General features: G+C 44.3%; 1 pseudogene across 1 annotated transcript in view; it reads left to right on the top strand.

The window, feature by feature from the left end:
* The first annotated feature begins 11137 nt into the window (after window positions 1–11137).
* LOC308088846 (general transcription factor 3C polypeptide 3-like) overlaps window positions 11138–11416 on the top strand; it is a 15671-nt pseudogene continuing 15392 nt past the window's right edge. Inside the window, exon 1 of the transcript in view lies at window positions 11138–11230. The product of the transcript in view is annotated as a general transcription factor 3C polypeptide 3-like (transcript). The remainder of the gene's footprint in view (window positions 11231–11416) is intronic.

Raw genomic sequence — 11416 nt, forward strand, 5'->3', positions numbered from 1 at the left:
GCCCTATGACTTCTCCCAGCCAGGCCCCAGACACCACCGCCAGCCACCTCCTGTCTTCAGCTGCCGCCAGCCGGTGAGTTCTCCTGAGGTGTCCCCTCTGGCCGCGGACCCCGCACCCACCAGGACCACGCCGGCGGCCTGCATCCGGACGCAGCAGAGCCTCCCTGGCATCGTGACCCACGGCGCCCCTGGCAAGAAACCGCCTTACACGTTCCCCATGATGATCTGCATGGCCATGCAAGCCAGTGGGAAGAGCAACATCCCGGTCTCCTGCGTTTACCAGTGGTTCGTGGACAACTTCTCCTACTTCCGCCACCACGCCAATCCTGTATCCTGGAAGAACAGCGTCCGGCACAACCTGACCAGCGTTAAGGGGTTCATCAGTGTCTCTCGACCGGAAGACAACACAGGTAAGGGAGGCTTCTGGACGGTCGACCCGCAGTATGCCGAGCGCATCCTTCTCAGGGCTTTCAACAAGTGGATGATGTCCGTCCAGGATGACCCGACACTGCAGAGACCACCCGAGTGGGGCCCACTCCTGCAGAGCCCTCCCCTGCAGAGCCCTCCCCTGCAGAGCCCTCCCCTGCAGAGCCCATCCCTGCAGAGCCCACCCCTGCCCGTGCCGCAGCAGCTGATCAGGGGCCTTGATGAAGCCACCAGCGTGGAACAGAACCAGCCAGCCAAGGAGAGCGGCAGGCTGAAGAGGAAGAAGCGTCCAGACTCTACAGCTAGCGTGGCCAAAGTCTCCCGTCGATCCAGCTCCCTGCGGCTTGATGCTGAAGAACGGAAAGAGTTGGACGGCCTCCTCGACTGGATCTTGAGCAAGGAGCTCAGTCCGGACCCCCCACTCCCTCCTATCCAGCAGCATCAGGGTCCAGAGCTCTGCAGTGTTGCTACCTCCGCTGTCTCCTGTGCGCCTCCTTCCCCTCCTAGCTGTGCCTTGGGTTGGCTCCCACAGAGTCCGTTCGTTCACCACCAGCTCCTTGGTTCGGGCTTGAGCGGGGAGCTGAGTCTGCTCCTTGGTTCGGCCTTGAGGAGTCTCGACAGCGGGGAGCCGCTGAGCAGTACCAGCCCCATAGAAGACGACCAGACAGTCAACTTCGACTGGGGTTTGGACTCGGACTTCCTCGATCCGGCCTTGAGCGGGGACCTGAGTCTGTACAGCGGCGAGCCGCTGAGCAGCACCAGCCCCATAGAGGACGACTTGGACTTCCTCGACTCGGCCTTGAGCGAGGAGGTGGTGGTGAACGTGGACTGGGACGCCTTCTTTGAGTCAGCTTTGAGCGGGGAGCGTGGGGACAGTGTGGACAGCGGGGAGCCGCTATGCTGAGCCCCAGGTAAGTGGTTGTTGGAGAGGCTTGGACCTAACAATGGAACAAAGACCATATACAAGGTAAGTAAGGTACCCATATATGGGTCCGTCAGAGATCGCCATACAAGGACCCGATCTAGGTCACCCGATACTAACGTCATGGACACTGTGGAGACCGACATCGCCACAGCTGATGTCACGGACAGAACACGCCGTACAAGGAGATATGCACGCTCCATATAAGGTCTAGCAAGAGTGTGGTGATGTCAGGAGAGTGACACTGCACCCCTCCGGAGAGAGGAGAGGAGAGGACGAGACGAGACGAGAGGAGAGGAGAGGAGAGGAGAGGAGAGGAGAGGAGAGGAGAGGAGAGGAGACTGGAGGAGAGGAGACTAGAGGAGAGGAGAGGACGAGACTAGAGGAGATGAGAGGAGACTAGAGGAGAGGAGAGGACGAGACTAGATGAGATGAGGAGAGGAGAGGAGGAGAGGACGAGAGGAGGAGAGATGAGAGGAGACTAGATGAGAGTATACTAGAGGAGATCAGGAGACTAGAGGAGAGGATGAGAGATGAGAGGAGGAGAGGACGAGAGATGAGAGGACGAAAGGAGGAGAGGACGAGAGGAGGAGAGATGAGAGGAGGAGAGATGAGAGTAGACTAGATGAGAGGAGAGGAGGAGAGAAGGAGAGATGAGAGGAGACTAGAGGAGAGAGGAGAGGAGGTGAGATGAGATAGGAGGAGAGGACCGAAAGCGAGAGGAGGAGAGGAGAGAAGAAGACAGCAGTGCATCGCCACTGGATACTTGAGCTCTCAGCTGAAGGCGACAATCAAACAACAAGGTATCTACTCTATCATTTATTTTTGTTTTTTATTACTTTGTAAATAATAATAAACTCTGGTTGAGATGAATTGATTGCAGCAAGCACAGGAGTGAGGAGTCCCTTCTGACTGGTCACAGAGGTCCCCCCAGTTGAGCTGGGTTAGTTGAGCCCTACTCCTAACCGGTCCTGGTGCGCGTGGACGTGTTTCTAGGAAGGATGGACGACTGTAGCATGAAGGCAGCTGCATTACCTTACCAGTGAGCCTGGCTCTTCAGGTTTGTATCCCCAACTGGTAAGTCACTTTGTTGTTTATTTGTCTAGATTTCCTTGGTACTGTAAGCAAACACGTTTGTTTTTTTGTGCTTTTTTGCTTTTTTGTGTTTGTGCTATATAAATAAAGTTTATTTACATGATAAAATGCAAAAAAAACAATTAAAAAAACAAAAAAAAACAAAAAAATATATATATACTGTATCTGTATCTGGTCTGTCTGTCTGTCTGTCTGTCTGTCTGTCTGTCTGTCTGTCTGTCTGTCTGTCTGTCTGTCTGTCTGTCTGTCTACACACACACACTCTAAACTTTATGGAGCGTCTGGGTGTGGTAGTGGTAAAACACTGTCACACCACGCAGGTAGCTGGGTTCAATACCCAGCAGCAGCTGTGCCTCCAGCTTGGCTGGCCGCTCCAACAAACACAATTGGCTACAGTGTTTGCAGGTGGGAAGCTGGTGATGGATCAAGTGATCATGTTCTTTTTGCTGCACTGCAGAAGCTGTGAATTTAGTTTTGACTTCCATGTTTTCAGTTTAGATGTAGTTTGTTTTTAAAGTGGCTTTGCTAGTTAAGTTTAGTTTTTAGTTTTGGAAAAGGCTTAGTTTATAGTTTAGTTTTTTATTAGATGTAGTGTTAGTTCTGTATTGTAATATGGGGTATTTGTCAGGGGTGAGATTCAGAAAGGTCATAAAAGGTATTGTGTAATAAAAACATAACATTTTAAAAGATGTATTCACAGTTGAAACTGGTACAGTACTAGTCTTATGTAAGACTAAAAGTAAGGATATATTTTTTTGTTTGTTTTAATAGTCTTAGAAAGGATACAGTTTCAATTAGTTTTTTGTTATTTTGCTAATTTTAGTTAACTATAATAACCTTGATGCACATAGCAGTTTATAGCAGCAACAGGGACTGCAGGACACTTGGGGACAGTTGGGAATTGGCAATAACTAAATTGGGTCTCCTCCCATGATTGTCACCTTGCCGCCGGTGGAGGAGCTTGTGTTATCCCAGTGACCCAGAGAGCTCTACTGGCAGCAACCATGCCAGACAGCTCAAAGGGCAGGGGTCAGACTAAGGACAATCGCTAGTCCCCCATATTGGGGGTTGGGAATGAGGTTAACAACCTCGTCCCTTAAAACAACCTTTCCCACAATCCCCCTACACACACAATTTTCATTCTGTATGATATTGTTGAATGTATAAAAGTGTACGTTTCATGTAACCGTACTCAAATGTGGGCTGTAAATATTGCAGTTACTAACGTGTGTGTGTGTGTGTGTGTGTGTGTGTGTGTGTGTGTGTGTGTGTGTGGGGGGAGGTACGGCAGTATTGTACTGTTCTCCAGGATATTGAGGATAATAACCCTGTGGGGGTGTTCACCAACCTCATCATCGCCGCCTTCTACCCATACAACTCTGGACAAGGTAACTATACTAGTAGTAGTGCTGTTACTTCTGTTATTGCTGCTATTTAATACGATATACGATACGATAATACTTTATTGTCAGTTCACACTGAAATTTGTCTTGCGACCCAGCAGCCATGTATGCAACAATAAACAATAAACAGTACACACATTTGACATGACACAAGAAAACCAAACAAAACAAAATACATACATAAAGACATACAAAGACAAGAGCAATGTCCACCTCTCAGCCTACCCCAAGCCTACAACTCCTGATTAAGCCTCAATGTCGTCTGATGGACAAAGGACCTCTTCAGTTTGACCTTATTGTATGTAGGAACACTGTATCTCCTTCCTGAAGGCAGCAACCTATATTCTCCATACAAAGCATGGCTAGTGTTTGAAGTGATATTCCTTGCCAACCTTATCATACTGTCATTATACGTAGATGTATAGAGCCTCTGAAGTGGTTGTCCAACAATCTTTGAACAAATTTTGTGTTAATGATAAGAGCGTTGTTATCACTCCACTCCACCACCTTATTTACTCTGTGTTGGTGCAGTCCAGGATCACTGGAACTATCCAAAAGAGAAATCAAAACTGTATCATCAGAGTACTTTAGAATGTATTGGTCTGGTTTGTCAGTGCGACATTCAGACAGACATTCCTCAGTACGACAGCTGTCAGTATAAAGGGTGAAAAGTACAGCTGAGCTTACACAACCCTGGGGAGCACCAACATTAGTAGTTAATGCTGAGGAGAGGGTTTTGTTCACTTTCACCCTCTGTACTCTGTTCGTAAGGAAGGAAGCATACCAGTGAATTAAGTATGGATTCAGTTCCAACTGTACCATCTTTGTCACCAGAATATCAGACTGTATTGTATTGAAGGCTGAAGATGTGACAACCGCGTCCTCTGTACCGCAACCTTTCTTATAAGCAAACTGACAGGGGTCAAATTTGTCTTTAGTTATACTTACAAGATGTTGCAACAGTATTCTTTCCAGTGATTTCATGGTCACTGAAGTGAGAGCTATGGGTCTATAATCCTTATGTTCTTTTGGACATCGGATTTTGGGTAGTGGTTTTATGTGCGAGGTTTTCCAACACAGAGGAATTATGTGTGTATCTACAGAGGTTTGAAATATTGGTTGCCACACAGGAGCCAACTCAGATGCAAAGTTTTTGAGGAGAAAAGCACTGCACCCATCCGGCCCATTTGCTTTCCTTGTGTTAGTACACCGAAAAACTCTCCTGACATCCTCTTCAGTGATGATAATTCTGTCTGAGGGGGCAGGTGTTACAGCCTTAAGTATTTCAGTGCACTTAGAGGAATCACCTAATGATTCGAATCTGGCATAGAAAGTATTTAGGTCATTGGCAAAGCCAAGTTCATTGTCTGTCACAATAGGTTTGGTTGGGGATGACATTCCTGTCATGGATTTCATAGTATCCCACGCCTTTTTGTGATTATTGGCTTTAAACGCATCCTCTAGATGCTGTCTATGTGCCAATTTTGCCTGCCTCATTTTAGTTTTTAGCTTTTTTTCTGTCAATTTAAGTGCACCGAAATCTTTGTTTATGAAGGCTGTTTTCCTTTCATTTATAACATTCTTTATGTCCTTGGTCACATAAGATTTATTGTTCGGATAGATTTTAATTTCTTTTGTAGGAACAACCAGCTGTACACAAAAATTAATGTAATCATTTGTAACTGTGGTTATTTCGTCCAATGAACCATCTCTAAAAGTGTCCCAATCTGTACAGTCCAGGCATGCTTTTAGTTGTTCCTTGCTTTCATTTGTCCATGTCCTAACTACTTTCTTCTCCAGCTTTCCTCTCTTCAGTTTTGACTTATAAATTGGGGTCATGCACACAACGTTGTGATCAGAGGTCAATATAGGCGGCCCAACCGTGGCAACATATGCATGTGGAATGTTCACATAACACTTGTCCAGAATGTTATTTTTCCTCGTCGCATCCTTAACATATTGTTCAAATCCCGGCAGCACGGTGTCCAGATAGCACTGATTTAAGTCTCCCAGCACGATTGCTGGTGCCTCTGGATACTGCAGTTGCAGTCCGTGCACACAGTCAGCAGTGGTTTTTGCTGCTTGTGCAGCTCTTCCTGGCCCTTTAGGAGGCACATAAACTAGAAAAAGTCAAATGCACCCAAATTCGCGGGGAAGATAGAAGGGTCTTAAAGTCATGCCTAGGATCTCCACGTTGGGATCATCGCATATCCTAAGTTTGACGGTGAAGGATCGACACCAGAGATCATTTATGTACACACATACACCGCCGTAACCCCTCCCTCCACCTCTGTCCAGTCGTACCAGAGTGAATCCGGGGACTTCATAGAGTGAGTCTGGTTGTGATGGCTTTAACCAGCTCTCAGTGAAACAAAACAGTGATGCCTCACGAAAATCATGATTGTACCTGGTGTATGTCCGTATCGTGCCTATTTTGTTGTGCAGGGAACGCACGTTGGCCAGAACGATAGAAGGGAGCGGGGGGCGGGTGAATCTCCTCCGTAGTCGGTTCCGAATTCCCCCTCTTTTCCCTCGTCTCCTCTTCCTTTTTCCTCGGATTAACTCGGCGGGGATGTTATCCAACACCGGTAGGTGGACGTGGTTTGCCGTTGTGTTCGGCTCCGGCGGCCGTAATGCCAGCAGTGCCAATAGTAATAGCCAGCAGTGCCAATAGTAATAATAACCCATTACCAATAATCACCTATTCTCTGTTTTAGACAGAATTTCCTGTTTTCAAGATCTCTACCATGATGATATATTCTCTAGCTTTACATACCCTGCCAAGTTCACATTTGTTTTGTTTTGACACTATGTATAGATAGCTTTATGCCCGCCTGCTCACCAGGACCCGATCCAGAGACCACATCACTCCTGTCCTCCGTGACCTTCATTGGCTCCCAGTCAAACATCGAATTGACTTCAAGATACTCATCACCACCTACAAAGCCCTCAACAACCAGGCCCCCCACTACATCTCTGTACTCATCAAACGCCATGCCCCCTCCCGCTCCCTCAGGTCGGGTGATGACAACATCCTGGACACCCTCTGGACAAATAAACGAACCTGGGGTGACAGGGCCTTCTCTGCGGCTGCCCCCAAACTGTGGAACTCACTCCCAGCTCACATCAGAGCTGCTCCCACCCTCACCATGTTTAAAACCACACTCAAAACCCACCTTTTCAGAATCGCATTCCCTACATAAAACCCCAACCCCTGCCCCTCCTTTTTATTATACTTTTCTTTTATAGATTTTAATCCTTTTTAACTAGTCAATTCTAATAAAGTTGTTATTTTCCTGCTATGTAAAGCGACTTTGAGTATTTAGAAAAGCGCTATATAAATCGTATGTATTATTATTATTATTATTTATTGTCATTCAACAATACATGAAATGCAATTGAATGAAATTATGTTCCACTGGCTTACTATAATCTAAAACAAGGTGGTGTTTGTGGTTTGTAGACTAAACTACATTACCCATCAAGAATCTGGGAGCAGGTAGTAACAGTAATGTGTAATGTGTCGTTTCCAGTGAGTTTGGTGGGGAACAATGGGAAGTTCATCCTGGGATACAAGGCCATGCTGATGAAAGTGGAGCTGCTGTACCATCTAGTCTACGTCCTGACCTCCACCCTGGGACCGTGTCCCCAAGCTATTCTACAGCATACTGGTACGCATGCACACACACACACACACACACACACACTTTATGATAAGTATTATCAGAGCATTATGAGTGAGTTTTCAGCTCAGAAAGTGTGAAAATTACATCAATGTCAAAACGATTGGATCAGTTTAATTAAGTGATATCTCAATTCAAACGGGTACAAGAAATGCTAAAAATTGTCTTTCTCCCTCCCTCTTCCTTCCTATTTCTCTTTCACTCTCTCTTTCTTAACAGTTGCTCCATCCTGCTGACCGCTCTGTTAGCTCTCATCCTGGTCTATCTGTTCTCCATCATGGGCCTCCTGTGTCTGAACAAAGACTGATACCCTGCCTCAGATAGCACCGGGTAACTCCTGGCCTTAAAGCCCAATACATGCTCCATCCGAACAGAACTTTGTTTGGACAGGGTAGGTTATAAATGCAGATCGACGTCATTCAGAACTCCTGATGTTGTCTCTCAGATCTGCCTACCTCCATGACGGATTGCCCACAGCATGTCGGAACCACATCCACGTATTAAATCCATTCTGCTGGCTTGGATTCAGTCGCTGGAGATGACGGAGCAAGCTGCTACAACTGCGATTCATTGATCAGATTAGTGACTGGGCGGGGTCTGGCGTTCAGAACACAGAACAGTTTGGAGGCAGTATGAATGGACATTTGTCTCTCAGAAGTTTTTATCTTTTTTTGGACAGGCCATCCGAAAAGGGTTCTGACGTCGGATGGATTATTTTGAAGCATTTATTGGCCTAAACCTGTCTGTGTCACTCCCCTTTAACCTTTAACTTTTGAGTGGTATGCTGTAAGGGATATTATTTAGTTCATATAAATGTTAAATACAAATAGCTCTATATTCCCCTAGTAATCATTGCTATAGACCAGGGTTCCCCAATAGGCAGCCCGCGGGCCATTTCCGGCCCGCGAGAGGCAACTGTTTTTAAAAAAAAAAGAATATCTGTATTACTGTTCAAGCAGACTGTAACAAACATATCTGTAAGTAAAATCGCAACACGTTGTCAGCTTGTAGATCTGATACCTTTGCTATTTTGGAAAACATTTATAAAAGTTTTTCATGGAAAGATGTAAACAGACTAAATATTGTTACGTGGTTAAATATCTGTCTATTTGTTTGTCTGGGGAAAAGATGACGTACATTGATGTAACATCAATTTAGTGTGTTTTTCTTTTTGTGTATACATGTATATACATTAATGGGTGGACCACATAGCTAGTAATAATAGAATAGACTTAATAATGTAGAGAAACAAAGGAATAAATATTCACGCTTACAGCAGCAATACAATAAGTGAAAGAAGATTTGAATTATGGCAGTGATCTAAAACATATTATCTCCACACTGTTCCTTACACACAACACACCCTCACCTAATCCTAAATCACCTCTGGGCAAACCTACCACATCTGTAGTTCTGTCTACAAAAAAAGTAAAAAGTATTTTGTTTCTATTCAGGTGTGTATGATCTCACCAACTGGTCCCTCAAATCGGGAGGGCGTTTAGAGACCACAGCTGGGGCTTATTTTTAAACCTTATTGAGTCTTGGGTCTGATTCGATTATGTGCCAATGTTGTGAATTATCTTTTTAGATTCAAACCCCATGGGTGAGTACCTGAGAACACAGAAAGGAGAGTTGGCCTTTTTTAAGTTTAGTTCTAGGTATAAGACATTCCTCATCTCATGTTTTCCATATTTCAAATTTCAAATACGCCTGTAAGCTTGGTATCTGTGCTGTAGCTGACATCAGTAAGGCCTTCCTGGCCAAGCGGAAGCGTGTGGAGACGTTCTTCTAGTCCACGGTGAAGTAAGACATTAAAGCATATGATAGGGGGCGGCAGTGGCTCAGAGGTAGAGTGGCCGCATGGGAACCGTGAGGTTCCCTGTTCGGTCCCGGGCTCCCCCAGAGTTAGTGTCGAAGTGTCCTTGAGCAAGACGCTGAACCCCTAATTGCTCCCGATTAGCAGGTTGGTGCCTTGCATGGTTTCCTCCGCCATCGGTATGAATGGGTGAATCTAATGCACAATCTATGTAAAAAGCTTTGGATAAAAGCACTATATAAATGCACCATTTACCACATATCCAAAGACTCTGACTTTTAAGCATGGTGGGCGCGTCATAGTTTCACTGGTGCTTTCCTTCTTAGAGACACTTTAGGTATGGTTATTGTACTAACTGCATTGTCGACACTGTCACTTTCCTATGCCTTGTTGCCTTGTTGCCATTGCACGGTTGACACTGACACTTTTTATTGCCTAAGCAGTGAGTTATGGTATGGACAGCTGTGACTCTTTTGAAAATAGCAGATTTACAGATCTACAAGTGAGCTTGTAGATCGGCTATTTTCAAATAGCCTAAGTATACAGTATATAGGCCTTAAGTGGTTTTGTAATATTATTCAAAATCTACAAAGTAACTAGTAACAAAAGTTTTCAAATAATTATAGTGGAGTAAAAGTACAATATTTGCCATTGAAATGTAGTGGAGTAGAAGTAAAAGTATTGAAACTCGGAAATACTCAAGTAAAGTAAAAACACCTCAATATTGTACTTAAGTATAGTACTTGACTAACTTCAAGTACTTCGTTACTTTCCACCACTGCTTCCTTTAATGACCAGAAATATTAAATATTTGGCTTGCTATTCTGATTGTGATCATGGTTGTAATTGTGGTTGTGTGGTGCCTCTCCAACGCCTCTAGATGGCGTTAGAGACCAGTTGATTCTGTTGCCAGCAGAGGGCGCTGTTTTTCCCTTTTTTCTTTTACTCTGGTTTCCCAGATTGGTTGCCAGGTAAATAATCTGCAATGTCGGCCGACTCGGCCCTGATACACGTATCAATGTTTTCATCAATATCAACAAGCAACAATTCTCAATTCTCAATGTTGACTTTTTTTTTTTCTTCATCTTAAACTGTGACTTGACTTGACTTTACCGACGGTATGAATGAGTGACGAGAAACTGATACACCTAAACTGAACATGACACACAACCATGAATGAACATAAGAATTACAAACGTTAAAAAAGCATTAACAGTATTAGAAATGTAAAGAAAATATATATTGAATTTAAAGTTATCCAGTGGAAATACTGTACAAAACAAATAAAGATTATGTTGCAGCCCTTTAATGCGTCTTTTTTTCTTTTATTTATATTTGTAGGTATTATCACTTATGTGTTGGGGAATTTACTTTTAAGACACAGGTACATAATACGATTACTTACTGTGTATTTAACTAGTAACAGTGGTGGAAGAAGTACTCACATTTTGTACTTAAGTAAGTACCAATACAATGTAGAAATACTATGTTACAAGTAAAAGTCTGGTATTTACTAACAGTATTTCTACGTTGTGGTATTGCTACTTTTACTTAAGTAAAATATCTGAGTGAGTAGAGTACTTCTTCCACCACTGTCCACTGCCTAAAGAAAGGAACAAAAAGAACCTCTGGAGTCACACAATTCGACAGGTGACCAATATCGACGTGACAGTCCAGCGCCTTATTGTCGCTATGGAAACCCAGCGGGGGGCACAAGCGAGGCGACTGGTAAACTTTAATGAACACCCTGCTCTGCTGCTTAAAGTTGAAACACTAGCTGAATGTCTGGACCATGTCCTCTAAAAACATCGACTCTTTGTCCCTAGACGAGTCTGAGGAAGAGGAGGAGAGTGTGTCAGTGTGGGAGCATGAAGCTCGCTGCAAGGTAAGAGAATAGAAGGATAGACCCTGAGCCAGAGGTGGGAAAAGTACTCACATTTCTTACTTAAGTAAAAGTATCAATACTGCAATGTAGAAATACTCTGTTTACAATTAAAAGTCTGGAATTCAAATTACCCAATTTACTTGGGTAAAAGTACAAAAGTCAAAATGTACTTAAAGTACCAAAAGT

This window comes from Gymnoscopelus braueri (genome assembly GCF_963280865.1).
Source record: "Gymnoscopelus braueri genome assembly, chromosome: 1".
In the NCBI taxonomy this organism is placed as follows: Eukaryota; Metazoa; Chordata; class Actinopteri; order Myctophiformes; family Myctophidae; genus Gymnoscopelus; species Gymnoscopelus braueri.